Source organism: Lolium rigidum, chromosome 6, assembly GCF_022539505.1.
Source record: "Lolium rigidum isolate FL_2022 chromosome 6, APGP_CSIRO_Lrig_0.1, whole genome shotgun sequence".
Classification (NCBI taxonomy): domain Eukaryota; kingdom Viridiplantae; phylum Streptophyta; class Magnoliopsida; order Poales; family Poaceae; genus Lolium; species Lolium rigidum.
This window is the reverse complement of record NC_061513.1, coordinates 355,638,444-355,664,868: the sequence shown is the minus strand read 5'-3', so window position 1 is coordinate 355,664,868 and position 26,425 is coordinate 355,638,444. Positions and strand designations below refer to the sequence as shown.

The window sequence follows — 26,425 nt, the reverse complement described above, 5'->3', positions numbered from 1 at the left end:
CCTCAAAGTGTTGTTGCTATTGACCAATGCTAAGTTTGCCAAAACCAAATAGATTTATTCAATGCTCCCAAAGTGATACCAATACTAACAACAAGATGAATCATAGAGATTGCAAACTAAAATAAGATGTGCAATATGTAAATGATAAGACTTCTCATTAATATTCCATATCGATAACTCACACCAAGGGATACATAGACAACTAAAGGAGAGATACTTCCAAACGCAACCCATCTTATACGATAACTTCCCTATTCATGATATGACACTACTTGACAATAAAAGTAAAAGGTAGTGATAATGTGATACCGCGGCACTCCCCAAGCTTGGAACAAACCAAGGGGATGCCAATACCGATGATGAATTACTCCCGAGGAGATGGTGGTGATGAATTCCTCCCGAGCTTCTTAATAAGCTCCTTCGTCTTCGGTTTCTCAGCCTTGATAATTCTGCACTAAGATTCGAAGAGATTCATTGTTATCCGAAGTTGGCGATGACGACCTTGTGACGCGAATCGAGTGGTATTCAATCAATCTTCGGAGACGGCAGTTCTCCTCCTGGAGTATCTCCACTTCTCTTCTCATAGCCCGATATTGATCACAAAACTCATCGGTAACCCGTAGAACTTCTTCCATCATGGGGAAAGAGTCGAGGCTAAGAGCTAGTGATAAAGGTCCCTGCAGGTCATGAGAAAAAGAACGTCGAGTGTCAACAGATCCCACCAAGATTTGCTTGCTCCCTCCAACTCGCTTGCTCTTGTCTTGATGGCACCTCCTTCACTTCTTCCTCCGAAAGCCCCTTGCCCTTGTTGTTGGAGGCCATGGTGCTTCTAGACTAAAAACAGATCCTGGCGTAAACAGCTCGAAACAAAACACGTCGAAAACACGATATACGGACCTCCGGGGGTCCGGGGATTATATAGCAAAAAATTTCTCGACAAAAGGAAAGTACCGGATCGAACCGTAGTCGGAAAGGGGCGACGGGCGGCCAAACCCTAGGTCGGCGCGGGCCCCGGCTAGGCCGCGCCGGCCTATGGTGCCACGCCCTCGTGCGTCCTTTCCACTCCGTTTCGAACTCGTAATTTCTCATATTTTCCAAAAACAGCGAAAATATTGTTTGGAAAGTAAATTGCGTACTTTTCATTACCGATCATCGTTACCTATTCAAAGTCGAGTTCTGCGGACTGTCAATTTGTCCTTTGATGAAAGCTTCCGGTGTTTCCACTTGAATAATATCAACATCAACATTATAAGAATCACCCGAGATATAATGCTTGAGTCTTTGTCCATTCACCACTTGCGTAGCATTGCCTTGGAGAGAGCTAATCTTGATTGCTCCTGAGCGATACACCTCCTCGACAACATATGGTCCTTCCCATTTCGAGAGTAATTTCCCCGCAAAGAATCCGAGACGAGACCGATACAATAGGACTTTATCCCCAATATTAAACTCTCTTTTGATGATCCTCCTATCATGCCATTTTTTAACTTTTTCTTTAAAGAGTTTAGCATTTTCATAAGCTTCACTTCTCCATTCATCTAGAGAACTTAATTGTAGCAACCTCTTATCACCGGCAAGTTTAGGATCTTTATTTAATTCACTAACGACTCTATAAGCTTTGTGTTCTAGCTCTAAAGGTAAATGACAAGTTTTTCCGTAAACCATTTTATAAGGTGACATTCCCATGGGGTTTTTATAAGCAGTTCTATAAGCCCATAGTGCATCCTTCAATTTACTAGCCCAATTCTTTCTAGATTTATTAACGGTTTTCTGCAAGATAGATTTAATCTCTCTATTTGATAATTCTACTTGACCACTAGTTTGAGGATGATAAGCGGAAGCAATTCTATGATTAATACCATACTTAGCAAGAGTTTTTCTAAAACCTCCATGAATAAAATGAGAACCTCCATCAGTCATAATATATCTAGGCACTCCAAATCTAGGAAAAATAATATCTAAAAGCATTTTTAAAGAGGTCTCACCATCAACACTTTTTGTAGGTATGGCTTCCACCCATTTAGTAACATAATCAACAAGCAACAAGTATATGAGTGTTACCTTTTGAAGAGGGAAAAGGTCCCATGAAGTCAAATCCCCAACAATCAAACGGTTCAATAACAAGAGTATAATTCATAGGCATTTCATTGCGTCCGGAGATATTACCAACCCTTTGGCATTCATCACAAGATAAAATAAACTTTCTCGCATCCTTGAAGAGAGTTGGCCAATAAAAACCTGATTGTAGAACCTTTTGCGCGGTTCTATCTCCGGCGTGATGTCCTCCATAAGCACTGCCATGACATTTACTCAATATCTCTTGTTGTTCATATTCGGGAACACATCTTCGCATAATACCATCCACTCCTTCTTTATATAAGTGTGGGTCATCCCGAAATAATGCCTCAAATCATAAAAGAATTTCCTCCTTTGCTGAGCTGAAAAGGTTGGAGGCAAGTACTTGGAAACAATAAAGTTAGCATAATCAACATACCAAGGACTGTCTCGCGAGCTCACCTTTATCACAGCCAATTGTTCATTTGGAAAACTATCATTAACAGGAACAGGATCATAAGCAATATTTTCCAATCTAGACAAATTATCGACAACGGGATTATCGAGCACCTTTCCTATCTACAATATGTAAATCAAATTCTTGCAAAAGAAGTACCCATCTAATAAGCCTCGGCTTAGCATCTTTCTTTGTCATTAGGTATCTAATTGCAGCATGATCAGTATGAATAGTAACTTTTGAATCAACAATATAAGATCTAAATTTATCACAAGCAAAGACTACAACTAATAATTCCTTTTCAGTTGTAGCATAATTTCTTTGAGCAGCATCAAGAGTTTTACTAGCATAATGAATAACATTCAGTTTTTTATCTACTCACTGTCCAAGAACAATAGCGACAAAGAAAATCACTAGCATCACACATAATTTCAAATGGTAAATTCCAATCAGGAGGTTCAACTATAGGAGCAGTTGTTAAGGCTTTCTTAAGAGTTTCAAAAGCTTCCTTACAATCATCATCAAAAACAAATGGTACATCTTTTTGAAGAAGATTAGTAAGAGGCTTTGAAATCTTGGAGAAATCTTTAATAAACCTCCTATAAAACCCAACATGACCAAGAACACTACGAATACCTTTAACATCCCTCGGATAGGGCATCTTCTCAATTGCTTCAACTTTAGCTCTATCAACTTCAATACCTCTCTCGGAAATTTTATGTCCCAATACAATTCCTTCATTAACCATAAAGTGGCATTTCTCCCAATTAAGAACAAGGTTAGTTTCTTCACATCTCCGCAAAACTTTATCAAGGTTTCGCAAGCAACTATCAAAAGAATTCCCATAAACGGAAAAATCATCCATGAATACCTCTACAATACTTTCACAAAAACCATGAAAAATAGCAGACATGCATCTTTGAAAAGTAGCAGGAGCATTACATAAACCAAAAGACATACGTCTATAAGCATAAGTTCCATAGGGACAAGTAAAGGTGGTTTTCTCTTGATCTTTAGCTTTAACAGCAATTTGTGAAAATCCAGAATAACCATCAAGAAAGCAAAAATGAGTATTTTTAGACAATCTTTCTAGCATTTGATCAATAAATGGTAAAGGGTAATGATCTTTCTTAGTAACTTTATTAACTTTTCGAAAATCAATGCACATTCTATACCCTACAACTACTCTTTGAGGAATGAGCTCATCATTATCATTAGGCACAATGAGTCATACCTCCTTTCTTGGGAACGCAATGTACGTGACTAACCCATCTACTATCAAGCAATAGGATATATAATACCAGACTTCAAGAAGTCTTAATACCTCATTCCTTACCACTTCCTTCATCTTCGGAATTAGACGACGACTGAGGTTCAACAACAAGCTTTGCATCATCTTCCATATTAATAGCATGTTGGCAAATAGATGGAGAAATCCCCTTCAAATCATCAAGAGTATAGCCAATAGCGCCTCGATGCTTCTTCAATATTTCCAATAACCTTTCTTCTTCAAACTCTGTAAGCTTAGAACTAATAATAACAGGATATATTTTCTTATCATCAATATGAGCATATTTAAGATTATCAGGTAAAGGCTTTAAATCAAAAACAGGATCTTCCTTTGGTGGCGGTGTTGTACCCAAATCTTCCACCGGTAAATCATGCTTGAGAATAGGTTGGCGAAGAAAAATCTCCTCAAGTTCATCTCTTTCTTTCCTAAAAATTTCACTCTCGCTATCCTCCAAATGTTGCTTGCAAAGGATTGTTAGGAACAAGAACAATAGATGCACACTGCTCCATTTTAAAATCATTACTAGGCAAATCAGCTTTATAAGGAGTTTTAGTAAATTTAGAGAAGTTAAACTCATAAGATTCACCAGCAAATTTAGTCAAAATTTTCTCTTTCTTGCAATCTATAATAGCTCCACAAGTATTTAGAAAAGGTCTACCAAAAATAATAGGACAATAATCACTAGCAGACAGAACCAAGTACCAAAAAGTCAGCAGGATATTTAATCTTACCGCATAAAACTTCCACATCTCGGACAATACCAATTGGTGAAATAGTTTCTCTATTAGCCAGCTGAATAACCACATCAATATCTTCAAGTTCACAAGAATCAATTTCGTGCATAATCTCCGTGTAAAGCTCATACGGAATAGCACTAACACTTGCACCAATATCACATAATCCATAATAGCAATGATCACCAATTTTAACAGATAGCATAGGAACACTAGCTTGTTTGGGTTTATTAGGATGTGAAACAATATTAGAAGCATCTTCACGTAAAATAATATGACCATCCTCAACATTTTCAGTCACAAGATCTTTAACTATTGCAACAACGAGGTTCAATTTTTATTTGTTCTTCAGGTTCTCTAGGTTTCTTTTCACTTTTATGAACCGCACTATTTATAACAGAGTACTCCTTCATTTTAGCAGGAAAAGGAGTTTTTTCAATATAAGCTTCAGGAATAACACGATCAGCAGTTTCAATTACAACACATTTATTAATAGATGAATCAATTTTATCTTTGTACGGTTCATGATACTTATTAAAATTCTTCTTAGGCAATTCATAATGAGAGGCAAAAGCTTTATAAAGGTTTGCAACAACTTGAGAATCAAGACCATATGTAGCACTCATATTACGAAATTTATCAGTATCCATAAAAGCTTCAATGCATTTATAATCATAAATTATACCTGATTCTCTATCCTTGTCGTTCTCCCAACCTTCGGTATTTTCTTGGATCCGATCAAGAAGGTCCCTTTTAAACTCTTCTTTGTTGCGTGTAAATGATCCGGAACAAGAAGTATCCAGCAAGGTCTTGTCTTGAAAAGAAAGTCTTGCATAGAAATTATCAATAATAACATTACCAGGAAGCTCATGAATGGGGCATTTGAGCATTAAAGACTTCAATCTCCCCAAGCTTGGGCAATACTCTCTCCATCATGAGGCCAAAAATTATATATGCGATTCCGATCCTTATGAATTTCACTTGGAGGATAGAACTTAGAATAAAACCGGGGCACAATATCATTCCATTCAAGAGAATCCCCATTATCCAAGTAATTTATACCAATGCGCCGCCTTACCGGACAGCGATAAAGAGAATAATTTCTTCCTCACTTCATCCATAGCAATACCTGCACATTTGAATAACCCGCATAATTCATGCAAAAACAGTAAATGATCACCGGGGTGGACAGTTCCATCCCCTTCATAGCGGTTATCCATAACACGTTCAATAATTTTCATAGGTATTTTATATGGTATCACTTCCTCACCTAGCGCCTCATCTACTACCGTTGCAGTAGTAGTAGATTTCCCAAATAGAAATTGAAGAGAAGATCTCTCCATAATGACTTATGGCAGCGAGAGCGTGAAATAAAATCAGCACAACAAGAAGGTTTTCCTTACCAATTCCACTTACCAATAGCGCTTCACTCCCCGGCAACGGCGCCGTGAAAATAGTCTTGATGACCCACAAGTATAGGGGTGTATCGTAGTATCTTCGATAAGTAAGAATGTCGATCCCAACGAGGAGCGAAGGTGTTGACAAGCGGTTTCGATGAAGGATTCACTGTAAATGCTCACGGACAAGTATTCGTGGGGTTTTGATGTAACGAGTTGAATAAAGTACGAGTATGTAAAGTGCGAGAGTAACAATTGCAGCGAGTGGCCCAATCCTTTTTAGCACAAAGGACAAGCCGGTTTGTTTACTTATAATGACCAAACGTTCTCGAGGACACATGGGATTTTAGTCTAGTGCTTTCGCTACATACGGCTAAATAATCTTCATTGTTATGATAAGTGTTGTGTGGGTGAACCTATGCTAATGTACCGCCCTTCCTAGGACTAAATACATACTTGTGATTATACCCCTTGCAAGCATCCGCAACTACAAGAAAGTAATTAAGAATAAATCTAACCACAGACCTTAAACTCGAGATCCCGCGATCCCTCCCGCATCGATATACCAACGGGGTTTAGGTTTCGTCACTCCGGCAACCCCGCAATTAGCAAACGAATACAAGATGCATTCCCCTAGGCCCATAAATGGTGAAGTGTCATGTAGTCGACGTTCACATGACACCACTAGAAGAATAACACCACAACTTAAATATCACACCATTGAATATTACTCAACCATAGTTCACTACTAACATTTAGACTTCACCCATGTCCTCAAGAACTAAACGAACTACTCACGAGACATCATATGGAACATGATCGGAGGTGATATGATGATGAATAACAATCTGAACATAAACTTGGTTCAATGGTTTCACTCAATAGCATCAACAACAAGTATAGATCGATACGGGAGAGTTTCCCCTATCAAACAATCAAGATCAAACCCAAATTGCTACGGCGGTGACGGTGTCCAGCGGTGATGACGGCGGTGATGATGGTGGAGATGATGATGATGGTGATGGTGATGATGTCCAGCTCGATGTCGGTGACGATGGCGTCGATTTCCCCTCCCGGAGGGAATTTCCCGGCGGATTCCTCGCCCGCCGGAGAGCTCTTTCTCTCTCGGTGTTCTCCGCCCCGCGAGGCGGCCGTAACTCTTCGTGAGGTACCCCTCCGGCTTAGGTCTTCGGGACGAAGGGTTTGGCGAAGAAAAGGAGGCGAAAGGGGTCGTGGGCCCCTCACACCACATGGCGGCGCGGCCAGGGCCCGGGCCGCGCCGCCCTAGGGTGTGGGCCCACCCCGGCTCCTCCCCGGCTCCTCCTTCCGGCTTCCTTCGTCATCTTGAAAAATAGGATTTTTGGTATAATTTCCTTCCACAGCTTGATCTTCCGAAATATTGCGTTCGACGGTGCTTTTTCCAGCAGAATCCCGGCTCCGGTGTTCGATCCTCCAATAATGATGAAACATGCAAAATAGATGAAATAACATAAGTATTGTGTCCCAATATGAAATATATCAATGAATAACAGCAAATTATGATATAAAATAGTGATGCAAATTAGACGTATCAGTGTGGTCGGGGAAATGGGTGCCGACAGTGTTCCTTTAAGAGGCTCGGACACCATCTCGCCTTCAATGTCCTGGCACTGTGACGCCGCCCAGCAGCGCATGCTCGAAGCCGAGGCGCGCCATTAACGCGACCTTGGAAAGCTGCAGGCTCGCCACCCGTAAGTAATACCGTGGAAGATGAAGCATCTGTGCCCCTGCTAGATGGGCCTGTGCGAGGACCTGGCGGACGAGCGCTACGTCCGCGCAGACGCAAACCTGACATATTTTTTTGACCACATTTGCATCACTGCGGATGATCCGGTCACTATGCCTCGTCCCGCTAGAGGTGGTACCAGACGCATTTTCGCCCCGTTGGAGATGCCCTTAGAGCAGGTCTAACAGACCCCCTAAAAGGCCCAACCCCGTAAAATAACCGCCGATATACGGGGTAGAGCTCTACCCGGCCATCTAGCAGACCTCGTAAATCGTGCCCCGACTCGAAATTTTTCGGCTTCGGCTACGGGGCGGCTTCTCGCCCCTTACTTGTGCGGGGCGGGAGGGGAATACAGGGCCAACCCTCACCCTTGGCGGGCTGAAATTTCAGCTAGCAACCGCCTCGCGCACCGTAGCGGTGGCGGCCATGGCGGGCGTCCGTAGCGGGAGCGGGCGCGGCCGGCGTGGGGACGGCCGGAGCGGGCGCGGCCGGGGCCGGCGGCGGCCGGGCGAGAGCGGGCGCGGCCGGTGCGGACGCGGCCGTGGCGGGGGGAGCGGGCGCACTGCTGCGGGCGCGGCCGGCCGTGGCTCGTGCGCGGCCGGGGCGGGAGCGGCCGGCCGTGGCGGCCGGGCGGGAGCGGCCGGCCGTGGCGGACGGGGCGGCCGGGCGGAGCCGAGAGCGGCGGCGGCCGGAGCGGAGCGCGCCATGGCCGGGCGGGGAACAGGGCGCGGCCGGACGGAGCAGGCCGACGGCGGGGTGCCGGGGCAGGGCAGGGGCGGCCGGGGCAGGGGCGGCCGGGGCAGGGGCGGCCGGGGTAGGGTGGGGCAGGAGGCCAGGAGCTGTGATGCACGCACGAGGAGGAAGAAAGAGAGAAGGAAGACGAGAAGATTTTTTTTTTTGGCATATTCTGGGAATATTCTCCTTTACAGTTTAGATATACGGGGTCTACTAGCTCGTACGAGTTTTCGGTCGGCGAAAAGTGAATACAGGACCCTGTACTCGCGTTTTAAGGGGCGAAAAAATACGAAGCCTGTTAGACATGCTCTTAGTGGAGATGGCGTGATGCAAAAACGAGAAGGCGGCGCTGGCGTGGCAGCTGACGACCTGGAGTTCGTGTCGGTTTCGTCTCACAGTCCCAGATCCGAGCCTACAAAGCACCCACGTCACAGCCCGCCACACGGCATCAACCAGAGCCCTGATCCGCGCGAAAACTCACGACGCCCCCACCGGACCAACTCGCGTCGCGTCTCGACGTCGGGTCGTCTTCCCCACCTCACTCCCCCAGCAGCCAGCCCTTCTCTCCTCGCATCCCCTGCTCCGACCCCGACATCGCGTTCCAAATTTTCATTCAAAAACCCGCACCCAAATCCCCCATCGCCTCGCCTCGGAGGGAACCCCAATTTTTCCGCCCCGAGTCGGCGCGCATTCGTCCCAATCCGCCCCCAAATCCCAATCTCGCCCCCCCCGAACAATCCCCCGACCTTAAATCCCAACTCCGCGCCGCCGGAACCCTAAGCCTCCTCCGTCCCCCCAACTCCGCCAATCCGCCCACCCGATTCGCGATTCTAGCTAGGGCTCCCCGCCGCCCCCGATGCCCTAGCCGCCACCGCCATGCTCGCCCCGCTCAAGCGCTGCACCGCCGCGGGCCCGTGCGCGATGGAGCCCCCCGCCGCCCCCGAGGGCGCGCCGCCCGCCAAGCGCCGCCGCGAGCGCGTGGTGCCCTCGCGGTTCCGCGACTCGGCCGTCCTACCGCTCGCCAAGAAGCCCTGCAAGCCCGCGCCCGCGGCCCTCGACGACGATGGGGAGGTGTACGAGGTCGAGGTGCGCGCCGTCGCGCCCAAAGGCGAAGCCTTTGGGGCCGTGCAGACCGACGTCTGGACCGGCGACGACGACCAGCCCCCCGCGCAGACGGAGCATGACCTCTACCGGGCGTGCCGGAACATCGGCAGCCCCGGCTGCGGCAGCGGGAGCGTCGTCACGTCCCTCAGCAGCGCCGCCGTGAAATGCGAGATAGAGGATAAGCCCCAGGTCACGTCCGTCAGCAATGCTGCTAGGAACGGCACGCGGGAGGAGAGGTCCGTGGTGGGCAGCGCGGTCACGTCCGCCAGCAATGCTGGGCCGGAGGGGAAGTCCGCGGTGGTGGAGTGCAAGCCGAAGAAGGAGTGCGGCGCCAGGAAGGAGGATTTCTACTGGCCCGAGGATTTCGTGCTCGGCGATGTCGTCTGGGCCAGGTCCGGGAAGAAGTGCCCCGCGTGGCCTGCGCTGGTGATCGACCCGCTGCGGCACGCCCCGGAGGTCGTGCTCAACTCGTGCGTTCCCGGTGCGCTCTGCGTCATGTTCTTCGGCTACTCTGCCAGCGGCCACAGCAGGGTAATAATGGATTGCAATTTCCTGGTTGAATTGCTGCTTCATGATGAAACCACATTCTTTCAGCGACAATAGCTGCTTTTCCTAAGCGTTTTCCATCTTCTACCGCAGGACTATGGATGGGTCAAGCAGGGGATGCTCTTCCCCTTTGTGGAGTATCTGGACAGGTCAACTTCCGCCTTCCTGCATACGGATGCTTTACCTTTACCTACTTGCCCATGCCTGAAGTTCCTCCCTCTTTCTACCAGGTTTCAGGGACAATCCCTGTATAAGCTCAGGCCAAGCAAATTCCGTGCAGCAATTGAGGAGGCTTTCCTTGCCGAGCGTGGTTTCTTTGACCTCCAAACAGATGGAGTGTGCTCTCTGGAGAAGTCTGTCAATGAGCAGTCTGTCGCCGATGGCACACATGAAGTCACTGGTTCTAATACCGAGCAAGAGTGCCAATCTGAGGTAACTTGGTGTGTGAAGTTGTTGTAATCGAGCTTAGCCGCCTCACTAATCACGACTCCTCGGCTAGGATGCTATCTAATATACCGTGTTGCAGGCTGTTCCGAAACCAGCAGCATGTTGTGATAGTTGTGGTAATCGTCTTCCATCCAAGATTACAAAGAAAAAGAAGCAAGAAGCAGAGCAGGCACTTTGTAGGCATTGCGAAAAGGTATGTATCTCGCGTGTGACTGTCAACCACGTGTTATGTTTGTTTTATAAACTTGTTTCTTTCTATCTAGTTCCTTACATGTGCAAACATTACCATTTCTGCAGCTATTGCAGTCAAAGCAATACTGCGGCATATGCAAGAAAATCTGGCACCACACAGATGGTGGAAACTGGGTAAGCCTAGAAAGATATGTGCTTTGGTGATGTTATAGATTATCTTCTCTTGATTAATATAGGTGCTGACCTGCAATGCACTTCCTTGCCAGGTGTGTTGCGATGAGTGCGAGATTTGGGTTCATGTAGAATGCGATCGGACATGCAACGAACTGGAGGTTGTTTGTTCATTTTTGTTCGGTGTTGACAGTGTAGCGTCACAATGTTTGATATATTTGCTATGCTTCCATGTTTAGAATTCACTGACTGTGCATTATTTTGCAGGATTTAGAAAATGCAGAGTATTTCTGTCCTGATTGCAAGTCAAAACGCAAGAAGACATTGGCAGTTGAACAAGTGAGCATGTCGAACAGTTCAGAGTGAGTTGTTTCTTTCTTTCTCAAACCTACTGATGTTTGACTGTTTAATAAATAAGAGTGCCAGTTTCTAACATGTCTCAGCACAGATTTGCTAGCACTTCAAAGGAAAAATTGCCCGAGTCCATACCTGTGTGCTGCGCTGGGATGGAAGCATTGTACTTAACTGAGAAGCACATGTAAGCATTTAGCATATCTTGTACCGAATCTTCAGTTTACATGTTTCCTTAAATGTGCTTATCTACCAATACTGTATATCTGAATTTAATGTATATTGTTTTGGTCAATTTCCTAAATTGAAGAAGCCAACTTTTCAGAAAGTGATAAGAAATTTATATACGTGCCATTTTTTCTTTTCTTGGAGCATTAAGTTTTATCTTCTCGTTAATATTTTGAGCTTGAATTTTACCTGAGGTCTAAAGTACCATCCACTTCTATGGAAACTGAAGTGGCTGCTGTATATTCGCAACTGGTCCTTTAATTCTCAACTGGCTAAGTGCCCATGGTTGCCTTCTCTCAATCTTTCTCTGACCACCCTGGTTAAGTTCTGCTAAGTGATTGTGCATAATTTAATATGGTATATATGATTGTTGTGCCGGGCAGTAGCTGCTGGACCGGCAAGCCATCATCTTTCAGTAAAATGATATAGTCCTCTCGACATGGGTGCAACCACGAAGCCAATCCCTGCCAAATACAACTGCCCATTTACTACTTCTGACTAAGGAAGCAACCATGAGCAGAAGGAAGCCTTAGTTCTTCTCGCTCCAACAAGATGAGTAGGGATTGATGGATCGGTTGTTAATTTTTTAATAGCATATGAGAGAAGTTTGAAGGAAGGATTGTTCCGCTTTTCATGTAAGCTGATGAGTGCATAATCTTGCAAGTGAAGACATTCACCAACTCCCCTTTTTAATAGTAAAGCTTGGTGCATAATCAAGTGTTTCTTAGGTTCTTAGTTCTCACTGTTACTGTAGAAGCCACCTTTAGGATTATTTGGTAGGTCACTTGTTGTGATGGCAGCTTAAATGTTGCACAGCGACCAGAAGTACTGTAAACCATTCTGAAGCTGCTAGTACATTGATTTCCTTATGTGTGTTTGAACCACTATTGGTATTTGAGTTGTTGTTGGTTCTGGCAGGATATTATGTCCATGCAAGTCTTGCAAGAAAAGGCTGATGACTCTGAATGAGTGGGAGAGACATACTGGCTCAAGGAAGAAGAAATGGAAGACGAGTATTAAACTCAAGAGCACCGGGGAACCATTAATCAACTTGGTAAGCTCTCAAGATCTTTATCAACTCAAACATTCGCCAGCATAATATGTGGATATCTACAGCAATATGCATGCCCTAGACGTACAAAACTAACAAGGTTCCTTTTTTGTTGTTGTCTCCAGCTTGAAGACATTCCTGGTGGGAATTTCAAGTCTTTTGCCCCAGGTATTAAGAAAGAAGAGTTGCTTTCATTACAAGGTATGTTGGCTCTTTATTTTTTTCTTGGCTCGTGTAGGTGATGGTTGCAACATGACTTCATGTGATTGATTTTTTCCAATATCTGCAGCAAACTCTTATAGTCCAGTCTATGCTAAATGGACAACTGAACGTTGTGCTGTCTGTCGGTGGGTTGAGGATTGGGACTACAACAAAATTATCATTTGTAACAGGTATTTCCTGCAATCATTTAGATTTTTGTTCGCCACTTTCATTCAAGAGTTCCTTTGATGTTTTAAGACTACCTTGTATGTAAATTGCTACGATTAGTAGCTCACAAAAGTTTCTCCCCAAAATTGTTACTTCAGATGTCAAATAGCTGTCCATCAGGAGTGCTATGGAGCACGTGACCTAGAGGATCTTACCAATTGGGTTTGTCGAGTATGTGAATTGCCCCAACAAAAAAGAGAATGCTGCTTATGTCCTGTAAAAGGTATTTTTGTCCTGATGACTATCATACAATGCATTGTTTGAAATGCTTGTTCTTTTCATAATTTCCTCAATAAACAATTCCCGTGAAATTGTTGCATCCCAAACAGGGTCACATTGTATATGCTACATAGTTAACATGGAATTATTGGGAATTTCAGTAATCTATGTCTATGTCTACCAGTATAAAAAGCAGGAGTTAGGCTGGGATACTTTTGATCTAAGCTGCCTGGTATCTTTATTGTCTTTATTGTATACTTATAAGAGTTAAGAGGTTACAACCTCTTAAATATATGCTCTAATTAATAAAATTATCATGCCTTTCCAAGATGTGAATTTATCTTAGATTTCAACCAATGTTTACGAATTTAACATCAAACTATGCGATGATCTTTAAAATTTTGTAATGAGCTTTCCTAAAATGTGTACAGTTAAATGTTTTCTTCCACATCTATACTAGTGAATATCTGGAAGTGGAGAATGTACCTTTTCCAAGTTTCAATTATATTTCTCAAATGTGCTTTGCGCATGCATGGTTACTAGTAGCCTAAAGTATTGAGGTTTTTAGTGTGTCTCACAGTCATGTTTAGCTGTCTACCTTTTATGTGATAAATTTTGTTTGGTGCACAGTGGTATCTGATATTATAATTTTCTCTTGTCTTGTGTTATCTGATATCATGTTGCTTATGGATTGTTAAATGCTGTTTACCTGTAACTTTTTTGGACCCCCTCCAGGCGGTGCTCTCAAGCCAACTGATGTTGACCAACTGTGGGTTCATGTCACATGTGCCTGGTACCAGCCTAAAGTCTCTTTTCCTATTGACGAGACAATGGAGCCAGCTATGGGCGTATTGAGCATTCCTTCTGAGTACTTCAAGAAGGTTAGGATTTTGATTTGATATTTTTTTGCAAGGTTACCCGTAGTAAATTACTGTATGTGCTTATGTGTTCAAATCTCACCTTACTTTTTGTTTATGTTTTCTTTGAAACTCCAGACATGTGTAATATGCAAGCAGATGCATGGGGCCTGCACCCAGTGCTACAAGTGCTCTACTTCTTATCATGCAATGTGTGCGTCGAGAGCAGGATATCGCATGGAGGTAGACTGCCATTTGTAGTGGCAATTATGATCATACTATTATGTTCACGTATTTTTTTATTGCAACCTGCACAATCTTCTATTATATGAAAACAAAAATGCATGTTATCAGCTATATAATGCTCTGCTGGAAGATTAGTTTTTCATCATATACCACTTAGCAGCCTTATAATTTGGGCTGCTATGCAGTGTTACTGTGGATGAGCAAGTTTTACCACCTTTTGTGTTTAAACTATCTTCTGGAAAAGTTCTCCTTTGTGGCTAATTGTTTGCATCATGCTCAAGTACTTCCATTGGAGCTGATGCCTAAAGCATCTTAATAAGTTGTTTTTAAGCATAACTTGTTACAGCGATTAAGCTGTGCCTCATTTGATGCATAGCCTTTTTTTTATCAACCTATTTTAACTGAAAAACTGATTAAATTGCCATTTTTTCTGTGTGCTTGTAGTTGCAATACACTGAAAGAAATGGTAGGCAAGTGACAAAAATGGTTTCCTTCTGTGCGTCTCACAGGTAATATTATTCTCCCAGCTTAGTCCTTTTTTTTATCAAGTTCACGTAAGTTTCACGAGTTGTTTCTGTTTTTCTAAAGAACAATTCTAACTTAGCTTGATGATCCTTGTATAGGCTTCCTTTTGTTTGTTCTCTATCTCTGTTGGTGTTGATTTCAAATACTAGCATCAAACCTGTTTTAAGAAAAAAACAATGACCAATGTGATCCATGGAGCTGGCATGATCTTGGAACAATATTATTTGCAGAAGTGTAAATTTACCTGAAAGGATGAATTATCACAAACGTTTGTTACTGATGCATGCTATACTTTTCTTTTGCATTTTAGTGCTCCCGACCCAGATAATGTGTTGATAGTGAAGACACCTGAAGGAGTTTTCTCTACCAAATTTTTCATCCAAAACAATGAGAAGCAGTCTCCTGCACGATTGACCAATAACGAAAACCACCAGGTTCCTGCTACATTTTCCGACTGCCCAGCTGCAAGGTGCCTACCTTATGATATGTTGAGAAACAAGGTATTTTCAGTCATCTTGCTTATGTGCGCCCCACCCTTGCTCCCCCATCAGAGTCACAGGATTAGAGAAAATATATTTCTGATTGTGTTTTGTGCATAAATTTGTAAGCGTCTATACAACCATTTGCATCTACCAATCATTTTTCTTTTCTAGTTCATTTATACTTTGACCATGTTTACATGTTTCATGTACAGTTTCTTTGGTCTTTGTGTGGGCATGTGTTGAATTTCAAATTTCAGCTGCATTATGTAATGCCAAACTTAGATTACTATTAGTTTCACCGTTTCATGTGAAGTTATCAGGATTTTGTAGTGTTAGTTGCTGTTTTTTTTTGTCAGAAAAACTTTAGTACTAATTTGTCTGCATTTTCCAGAAAGGACAAGGAAAGGCAATTCCCCATCGAGTAATGGGACCCCAACACCACTCCCAGGATTTGATTGCGGATTTGAATGCATGCATGGTAATTACCCTATTCTGAGCATTGGCATTTTCCTTTTCTGAAGTTCCCTTTGAGTGCTAAAATAACTAGCATCGTGTTCGTTTGCTAACAGGATCAAAAGGATGACCAACATTTTTCTACATTCAAAGATCGGCTTCACTATTTACAGGTTTAGTTTTTGAGTGATTCCAGTTCTTAAAAGGCTATGTGATCATACTGATAAACTCCATGTTAATTATTTCAGAAAACTGAAAATAAGAGGGTCTGTTATGGTCGATCTGGAGTACATGGATGGGGGCTCTTTGCTGCTAAGAAAATTCAAGAGGGGCAAATGGTATATCACTTCAGGCTACTTACTTTTAAAATATAGCTCATACTGATGACCTTAGGCACTGGCAATGGCACTCCATGTTGAAACAACTGCAGTTTGTCTTTGGCAACAATTTGATTAAATGCTTACTGTCTAAACTCCTTTTGGTTTGCATTTCTTGACCTCCATAACCATCATAAATTCTCATTGCTGTAACAAATTCATGCTTTACCTAAATTGCCAGCATGAGCATTTTGGTAGATCATTTTCATTCTTTGTCCTACAATAGAGTTTAATGTTTTACCATGAAAATGCGTTTGCTTATTTTATTAATCATTTATTCAAAATTCAGTGTACATCTGCACATGAGGGTTTTATTTGTAGTTTTTCAGCTAACAAGACTTGTGCAGGTTATCGAATATCGTGGGGACCAAGTTAGACGGAGTGTTGCTGATTTGAGGGAAGCACGATATCACAGGGAAAATAAAGATTGCTATGTGAGTCATTTTTTTAACTTTCATTTTATATAGCGTTATACTTTCAACTTTTACTGTTATACTTTTCATGGTCAGGCAATCCTTTCTAGATGACAATTACTCATACCTAACCAAAGTTGTTACTCATAGATCAGACTACATGAAATACTGCATTTTGGTTTTCTGGCATAGCATATTGATTTTCTCATTTTGCTGTGGCGCAGCTGTTCAAGATAAGCGAAGACGTTGTGATTGACGCTACAGAGAGAGGAAACATAGCCCGTCTAATTAATCACTCGGTAATCCCCCAGGCTTCCACACCTGCATCCCGTTGCATTCTTAATAGCTAGTGAAATGGTAATCTAAATACACTGCTTGCGCTTGCAGTGCGTGCCTAACTGCTATGCTAGGATCATGTGTGTCAGTGATGACAAGAGCCAGATCATCCTTATTGCCAGAAGAGACGTCTCTGCAGGAGAAGAACTGACGTACCGTTTCTTAACTGAGACCGCTTTATCGATAAAACTTACGTTTATCATTTTCTTATGCGTCCATTTCATCTTGTGATGCGCAGGTATGACTACAAATTTGACCAGGACGAGTCGGAGGATCGCAAGGTCCCTTGTCTGTGTAAAGCTCCTAACTGCCGTGGATACATGAACTAAACCGCTCACAAGGACTAACCCCAATTACCGTGCCAAAGGGCCGCATTCACAGATTCATCCAGATTCTTTGATCATCTTCTCATGCGTGGCTGTCAACATAGTAGTGCAACAAGTTTGTGTTTTTTGTTCACAAATTTTGTTAGACATAGCGAGGTAGGGTTCATTCACCAGGCTAGATAAAAACCGTCATAACTGGCAGCCACAGCCAGCCATCTGTTGTAAATTCTTCATTGCTGTAATAAATTGATGATTTCTCTGTGAAATAAAAAGAAAGAAATTGTCCGTTGCTTGGAACTCATCCATTTCCTGTGACTTCTTTTCTGTTTAGAATTGTTTCCCCTCTGGGAACTCTGTTCTTGTTTTCTGTTCAGATAGGATACGTGTGGTTCTGCTTGCCACCTCCACCGGCGTGTCTAGTGCTCTCCATGATTCTCTCACTGTAGGTGGGACCCAGTATGCCTTGGACCAGAATGTCAGTGACCCCATCAGCCTCTCCTACAGGTCGACGCAGCGTATACCGTAACGTCTCTGCTTCGCCAGCACGCTTCTTCCACCGCAGCGGCGGGCCGCCATTACTCGCCACGACGAGCACGCAAAGCTTCTCCGGCATAGTGGAGTTGTCGGCGTCTCACGGGGCAGCAGCGAAACTACTGGAGAGTAAAAGGAGTTTAAAAGGTGGGAGGGAAAGATGCACCTACTCGTGCCCATATGCTGCTTCCCCTCCACTTCATCCCCGCAACTACCACCACTTCCCCTTCCGCGGCCGCCGTCTCGCCGCCTCGGCTCCTGCTCCGGCACCCCGTCGCCGCGCCTCGGACTTCCCATCCCGTTCCCCCGGGTCGTGGTGGCATCCTCCATGCGCCACCGCGGGCGACGCAGGGCAGCGCCCCTTCCTCCGGCCGCTGCCGCCGCCGCGGGGGAGGCCTCCAGCGACGCCCCTGGCCCTCCAGGAGGCGAGGACAAGGTGATTACGTTTTGCTGCAGCTGGGTGTGATCTGCTCTGCTCGGGGCTTTGCTTCGAGCTTACTAGCAGCTAGGAATATTGTTTTACACTTTGTCCCTACCAGAGTTTAAGTTTAGGTCTGCGATGCGATCAGCTTGTGTAGCTTTAGCTTCCTGCTGCATTAGTAGATTGCACACGTTGTCTGAATATAACTTAGATTACAAGCATACAGAGTTACAGACTGGTGCAACCTGCAACTGTGGGTTTGCAGTTCAGCAGATGGCTTCTGAAGTTCTGACTGATAAGATCCCAAAACAGTGTTTATTCATGCAAAAGCAAAGTGCCAGCCTGTCTGCTCTCTTCTGGTGATGTCGCCGTAATATGCTTCAGCAGTGTTTATTGTGTTGCTAATGAATGCATATTTCCTTTGATGACAGAGAGATGGTACCGACCTCAAAACACTAGCTAGAAGATTTTGGAAAGTTGCCGCCCCTTACTGGTGGTCGGAGGACAAAGTCCAAGCAAGGCTGCAGCTTGCTGCTGTATTTGCTCTCACACTGGCAACCACCGGGATTAGTGTTGGATTCAACTTCCTCGGCCGCGACTTCTACAATGCCCTTGCCGGTATGTCTCGTGTTCTGCCAAAAACTGTAATGATCTTTTAGATTGAATGTTAGAGTTCTGAATAAAAATATGCATATACGCAGAATTGCCAGTGCATGTGATAAGATGAAGGGGCAGGAGAGGGGGAGATTAACTCTTTTTTCCTTCACATTAAAATTCTCAGAGTTTTACTAAAAATAACATGCCTCCGTTGAATCTTTGGGTACCATCTGCAGTACCAAAGTAGACAAGAATTTGCATTTCAGTCTTAGGTACAGGTTTAATTGAAGCTGGCGTTTCATAGCATTCGAAGTGGTTGCAAGCCATCTTATATTTTTATTTTTTAATACATCTTAGTGTTTTTTCTTGCAAGACAAGGACCAGGAACAGTTTACAAAGCAACTGCTGTACTACCTGGGAGGTTTCGCTGTAGGAATTCCGGTGAGCATATTGCTGCTACTTTGTAGGTATTGCTCTTCAAGCTGTTAGCATGTTTATGAATATTTGTGACATGATTAGTGAAAATATCAGATGATGTAATTAGGAGTAATATTTTCTGTATCAGCGCAGTACTAACATTTAAAAAAGAACGTAGTTGTGAACTTGTGGTATCCTATGTAAGTATCAGTGATTTGTGTATCATGATAGGTATCCTTTCCAAGGGTGTCTAGATCCAGAGTTTCATATTTTCCAGCCTTCTCAGAAACTTAAGTTTTTATATACTACTCCCTCCATTCCGAATTATAAGATGTTTTGGATATTTCAATATGAAATACATAGACTGAAATGAGTGAGCACACAAACTGAAATGCATCTAGATACATACAATTCAGAAAAAGCTAGAACATCTTGCAAGTCGGAACAGACTGATGCCTAAAATTCACCAAATTATCTCTTCTATTTAACAAAATTTCTTGGTAAAAGTAATACACATTGGCTTAGTCATTTCTGCAACAGAGGACTAAACTGTCAGGATCTTGCTCTTGTTCCTGGTTTCCAGCATTGTCTGGAAGTGCTATGTTCCTATTGCCATTCATCATTAGAGGAAATGTACTCGCGACTTTAATTTTTTTGTTGCAGAGCTAGCAACTGGTGTACCTCGTAATAGATTTATAGGTTCTGATTTTGCAATTTCCTGCTTGAACTGTTATGCAGTTCTTTGTCTTGAGGGACTATGCAAGAGAAGTCCTTTCTTTAAGATGGCGATCTTGGATGACAAGTTATTACATGAAGCGCTACTTTAAGAACAGAACATTCTATAAGATTCAGTCTCAATCACTAATAGACAATCCAGACCAGCGGATTAATGATGATCTAGGTTCATTCACTGGAACAGCGCTCGCATTTTCTTTGACACTTCTCAATGCTGTTGTGGATTTGGTATCATTCAGCAACATCCTTTATGGAATCTATCCACCATTATTCATTGTTCTTATTGTGTATTCTTTTGGAGGGACCGTTATTAGTGTCTTCCTTGGTAAGGTAAAGCTTTACCGTCTCTAGCTTGAATCAAAGTAAATATAATTGTTCACTCTTTCCCCATTCAAACAATTGTCATGCTTGTGTTGACAGAATTTGGTCAACCTGAACTTCATGCAAGAAAAGAAAGAAGCTGATTTTCGTTATGGACTTGTCCGTGTTAGAGAAAATGCTGAATCAATTGCCTTTTATGGTGGTGAGGAAAATGAATTGCAACTTTTATTGGACCGGTTCAGGAGGGCTTACCAAAACCTAAGTGTAAGAATTTCATGTATAAGCTGTCCTGTTTATTTTGCTCTGATCCGACGTTACTGTTGGACCATGTACACTAGGTTAACATGCCAAGGATAGAGATGTGAGCCTGCAAATAAACTACATCCATCCACCAGCTTGTTTATTTTCAACCCTAATTATATTTTGCCAAAGAATATTATGATAATTTGGATGGTTTTCTCAAAAATCCTTAGCGTTCTTTTATAATGCATTTCACCAGAAAGGAGGATACTAGCAGTTTAAAAGTCTAGCTTTGTTCATCTTTCATAATCTCCTGCAAAATGCAACTCATGTTGAATATAGTTTTGTAACACACAGATACCAGATTTGCTAATTTCCCCAAAAGATTCTTAACTATGATGATACTGTGGCGGAAAAGAAAAGTAGAAATGATGAAGAATAGATAAAAGATAAAAGAAATAGAATAAAGATAAATGGTATTTTTTCTTTACATCTTCATACATTATCTTTTTTTTTTCATATGCCTTTCCATCTCTTTATACTCTTTTTTTGTTCACTTTTTTTTTCCTCACTCTTCTTTCACATACTCCGTATCATCTCCATCATTTTTCGTATCTTATATATCTTCGACATTCTTTCCATACTACCGCAATACATGTTTTTGCATTTGAAGAATGCATTGAGAAAGCTCAAATGATACAAAGCCATAAGGTGATGATGACCCAAATTTCCCAAAGATGACCAAGAACCTGACAATTAACTAGCAAAACTCCTGCCTGAAGCTGCCACATAGGCTGTACAAAAGAGCCTAAGCCGAAATTCTAAAAAGGAATCTGACAGGTGGTCACTTCCACATCTCTGCCTCGTCCAAGATCTGCTCTACCAGCATGATGTGGTCTGTCTGTGCATTGTTGAAGATGCACAAGTTGAGGTGTCGCTATGATCTCCTCAGTGTCAGCAAAATTTGCAACCAAATAAGATGGTATACTAGCAAGTAGCTAGCAGCGCTTTATCGAAAAAAGTAGCTAGCAGCGGTAAAATCATGTTGAACATCTTAAAATGTGCATCCCTCTCGATGTGATATTACATAAGTTACGTTTCAACATAAATATGCCGCTTTATATGTTTATAAATTTATTATTACTACGTTTTTTAATCAGGCTGTAATAACATATTGACATTGCATGGGCAGACACATCCTGTACTGCCACTGTACTAATACTATGCCTAGTAATCATTATTGAAAGTAAGATAATTTTTGAATCCCAAAACTGTAACACTAAAAAAAATCCCAAAGCTGTAACACTCAAAAAAAATCCCAAACTGTAACACTCAAAAAATAATCCCAAAACTGTTCCACGGTTATACAGTTATGCTCTCGTGAGAGAATGCACTACCGTTCTTGAAAACAGTCTCTCTCTGTGTGTGTCTGTGTATCTGAGTATCTGTGTCTGTCTGTCTGTCTATATCCCCCTCTCTCTGCATTGTTTATGTACATCCAGAAACTTATCCTGAATTTATGTTCGTTTACATGTGAATGTTTGATTTTGTATGTTATGTCTGCAGGAATTACTGCTAGCATCCCGGAATCTGGAGTTCTTCACTAATGGTTACCAATATTTAATTCAAATCCTGCCAGCTGCAGTTGTTGCTCCAATGTTCTTCGCAGGAAAAATTGAGTTTGGAGTAATAAACCAATCAGTGTCTGCTTTTAATCACATCCTCAGTGATTTTTCTCTCATTGTTTTCCGATTTCAGTCAATTAGTGCATTCTCAGCAGTCATTGATCGTTTAGGTCACATCTCTCTCTCTCTCTCTCTCTCTCTCTCTCTCTCTCTCTCTGTATGTGTGTGTGGATTACTTGCTAAGACAACTAGATTAACCTAATCTAACTTAAAACTTCAGGTGAATTTGATGATCTGTTGGATGCAAATGAGCCTTCTCTATCATCCCGACGTGATAGCATTGAAGGGATCAACATTGTTTTCAAGAGTGCCAGTCCTTCGGTTCTTAGTTCTAATGGATCACAAATGCATTCTGATCAAGGCATCGTTCTAGAGATTTGTAATTTGACATTGTTAACACCTAGGGGCGGAAATATTCTTATTACCGACTTCAGTATGGAACTAAAAGAAAAGGATCACCTACTGGTATTTCATTGCTTTAGCTAGTGACCCAATCAGCAACATAAATAGTACTGGTGACATCTGCCTAGTATGATGATCTTATCTTTACTTTTAGGTCATGGGACCCAGCGGAAGTGGAAAGACCTCATTGTTGCGTGCTTTTGCTGGCCTTTGGACTAGTGGTTCGGGGAATATTGTGTACCATACGAGAGATTCTACGGAGCTTCAAACAGAAAATTTCAGTTCTAGCGAGCCATCCAACATAAAGCCAAGGGGTGAAGAGCTACTACAAAGTTCCAAGCAAAGAAGAGATAATGGCATATTCTTTGTCCCACAAAGACCATATATGGTTTTGGGCACTCTTCGTCAGCAATTGCTGTATCCTACATGGACTGAAGATATTCTTCTATCACCAACTAATGATGCTCAGAAAAAAGGTATTTTGTTTCATCGGGAGCTATTGAGTACATGCAAACTACCATCTAGGTGCAAAAAACCCTAGAGAATGTGTGGCTATTCAGTCAACATGAAAACTCTGAACAAATTGTACAATGGTAATCCTAAAAGTAACTACAACATGAAATTTTTAATATTTTGGATATGCACATGTACTAAAAGAAAGGTGGAAACATTACTAATATGATCACACTGATCTTCTTGTTTTGTTTTTGCTAACTTTATTTTTTTTAAAATTAAAAATACAATCTGTTAAGTATAAAAGCTTCCTGTTGGTTGAATGGCCACAGTCTCTGTACTGCGCGGCTGGTTCTTTGCCACTATGCTTTTTATGTCGTGAAGGAGAAAATTATTCGATAGATGTGTGACTTGTATGTATAGCTGGGCATGGGCGGCCCGACCCGAAAATCCCGGGCCAGGCCAGGCCAAGTTTGCACGTCGGGCCGGGCTCGGGCGGCATGACGGCCGGGGCCGGGCCAGGCCTCGGACCTGCAAAATGTGTGACTTACCAAAGGCTGGGCTGGGTTTTTTGGGCTTTGGGCCAGGATTCTTGGCCCGACGGTCGGGCCGGGCGGCCTAGACTTTCAGCTTCAGGCTTTTTTAGACCTGGCCCGAAAAATGCCCAGGTATACTTGTGTGCATGTGCCTTTTCATGCATTTTAAGTTTTCGGCGCTTACAACGTATATGTTTTTCTTGACAAATTCCGTGGTCTGTTGCATGATGACGTTTGCTTTAGCAAATTTTGGACCTTGAGGTGTTACAGCTTATGCCTTAGATAGTACCATGTGTGAGTTATGTATTTTAGCAAAGTTCGTGCCGGTGTTAATACACTGCAGAACAATAATGTCTAATAGAAGTAAAATGCAAAAGTTGTAGTAGTTGCTTCTGTTTACTTTGTCTGATCATTGTAGTTGCATCATGCTGTTCTTAACAGTGATGCAGGAGTACTACATTTCTTTATTTTTTGTTGTTAGATGTGGAACAACTGTACAAATCTACGGATTTTTTGCGGATACCACATTCTGAGACATTCATGTGTAGCTGGTCTCTTCTTCAGCCTGCGGCCAAGGAGTTTTTACTCAGCGCGGATGACGGCGTAGTTTTCGGATTGGGCCTGCAGTACCTAAGGCTATCTAATTAATGTTGTTTAGTTTTCCCTCTGCTACTTTGTTTTCGGTTCTTGGGCTGTGTTCTTCTTGTTAGGGTGTGAAGTCTATGCGCTTATATCGCCTTGATGCGACGTTTGTGTCAATAAAAACTCCTTCATTGTTTTTTCCTGAAGTTGTGTATTTTTATGAATACCAGATGCTCTTCCGTTCCTGTCTGAAGTCTCCACGTCAGATGGAGTTGGTGCCAAGCCCGAGATGCCCTCAACTGATGAACTGATCAGAGTACTTGAGGTTGTTAGGCTGGGATATATATTACCTCGTTTCAGTGGCTTGGATTCTATGCATGACTGGGCCAGTGTTCTTTCGTTGGGGGAGCAGCAGCGTCTTGCATTTGCTCGGCTGTTACTCGCAAAACCAACTCTTGTCCTTCTGGACGAGTCCACAAGTGCACTAGATGATACAAACGAGGTAACAATCCATATACTGCTGTTGTAGTTGTTTTATTCTTGCGAGTTACTTCCTACCAAAAAGGCCAAGTCTGCAGTTATCATGTACTGAATTAATTGCACAGACAGTTTTGCTTCAATACCACTTTGACTATTTTTGCCTATGGCACAGGTTCATCTATACAGTCAGATCGAAGCTGCAGGGATAACATACATAAGTGTCGGTCACCGAAAAACACTTCATAGGTTCCACAACAAGGTCTTGTACATTTCAAAGTCTGATTCACCAACTAGCAGTCTTCGTAATTGGGAGCTAAAGCCCACAGACCAGAAATCAATCGAAGAATCCTCCCCGTTCGCTTCATAAGAGATTCAGCTTGTGAGCCACTTTTGCCTCTTCATGGAAGGGCTTACCGAGTCATATGGTAAATAGCCCTAACCAAGGATCCCATGTGCGAGAAATCATGTTGCACACTGAATCTAGACTGTCGAAGGCGTTACTCTCGCTGTCTTTCAGCTGGCAAACAAAATGGCAGACAGTGCTACAGCTACTAACCAACCTGGGCTGCAGGATATATTTAGCACCTGAAAGCTACTTCATAGTTCAGAGTGAACTATAGCAGATGTATATATACAATTGATTCGATCCTTATGCTGTTATCAACTTCCTTTTAATCTAGATCTGGATTTTCTATGGTTAATTTATGTAACACCTGAGGGTTGAATCTCTGCCAGATTTCGATTTCGTTCAGTGTTGTTTCATCTGAATTCTAGCAACTGTTAGGAACTTCAGCTCTGCATAGTGATGTAAATCATTGTTGAGTATATATGCAAAAAATAAATTCCTGGCAAGGTCTTCTGATGAAGATTCTTGGTTCTTTCTTGTCAGTGCCAAGCATGCAGGGATATTTTTTTTGGCAACTGTTGCTGCTAATATGCTCAGTGTTAGTAGAATTTCGAAACTAATCCCGCCGTCTTCTACATTCTGCAGGCTATTATGTACACTGCTATGTTGCTGCAGGCAGAACAAGCTGTGGCATTGGATTGCGCAAATACTGATGAAATTCAACACAAACATGGAAAAGAAAATCCTGCATTCTAAATATAGTGCTTCCTCCATTATCAGACTTGCCTTCTGGCTCTCAATCCTCTCGCCCCCGCGAGGCGACGGGAGGGAAAAACCCTAGCCTCCGCTTATCCCCCTCCTCTGGGCGCACAGACTGGCAAAGCCAGGCCCGGCGGCAGGATCGGCGCGGGCTGTCTTCCCTGAGCAAGGTGTGAGTACACTTCGGAAACCACCAATCAGATCGGCCATAATCCTACAACATGAAACCTGGGGGCAGAGCGAGGGGGTGCGACGAAACCTGGGGCGATGGGGCCAGAGTGAGGGGGTGCGACGAAACCTGGGGCAGAACGCTCAACCAAACAGACCACGGTTGCTAGGAACTGGAAGAGGACCCAAATATAAGTATATACATCTCAATTTGATATTACTATCAAATATTCGGGCGTGGAGGACCTATACCCGGATAATTGAAAGAATTTTCGAAAAAAAACGAAAATTAATGATAATAGAATATATAATAATAAATAATAATAATGTATTTAAGATCTCCATCATCAAAACACATGCAAGCAGCCCGAAGGTTGATAATTCTTCGCATGCGATCAGCAAGGAGCAAATTTAGCAAAAGTGAAGGCCAAAAAGTCCAAGATATGATCATGACAAGGAAGAAGATTCTCAATATGAAGATAAGGATGAGAGGCCACGTTTATAACAGGCCAAAGAAATGTGGAGGCTGCACAATTGTCTCCTCCAAACATGCTCACATGGAGCT

At 42.8% G+C, this 26,425-nt stretch overlaps 1 pseudogene; it reads left to right on the top strand.

Annotated features, from left to right (window-relative positions):
* Positions 1 to 8,404: 8,404 nt before the first annotated feature.
* LOC124664994 lies at positions 8,405 to 24,999 on the top strand (annotated as a pseudogene).
* The last annotated feature ends 1,426 nt before the right edge of the window (positions 25,000 to 26,425 follow it).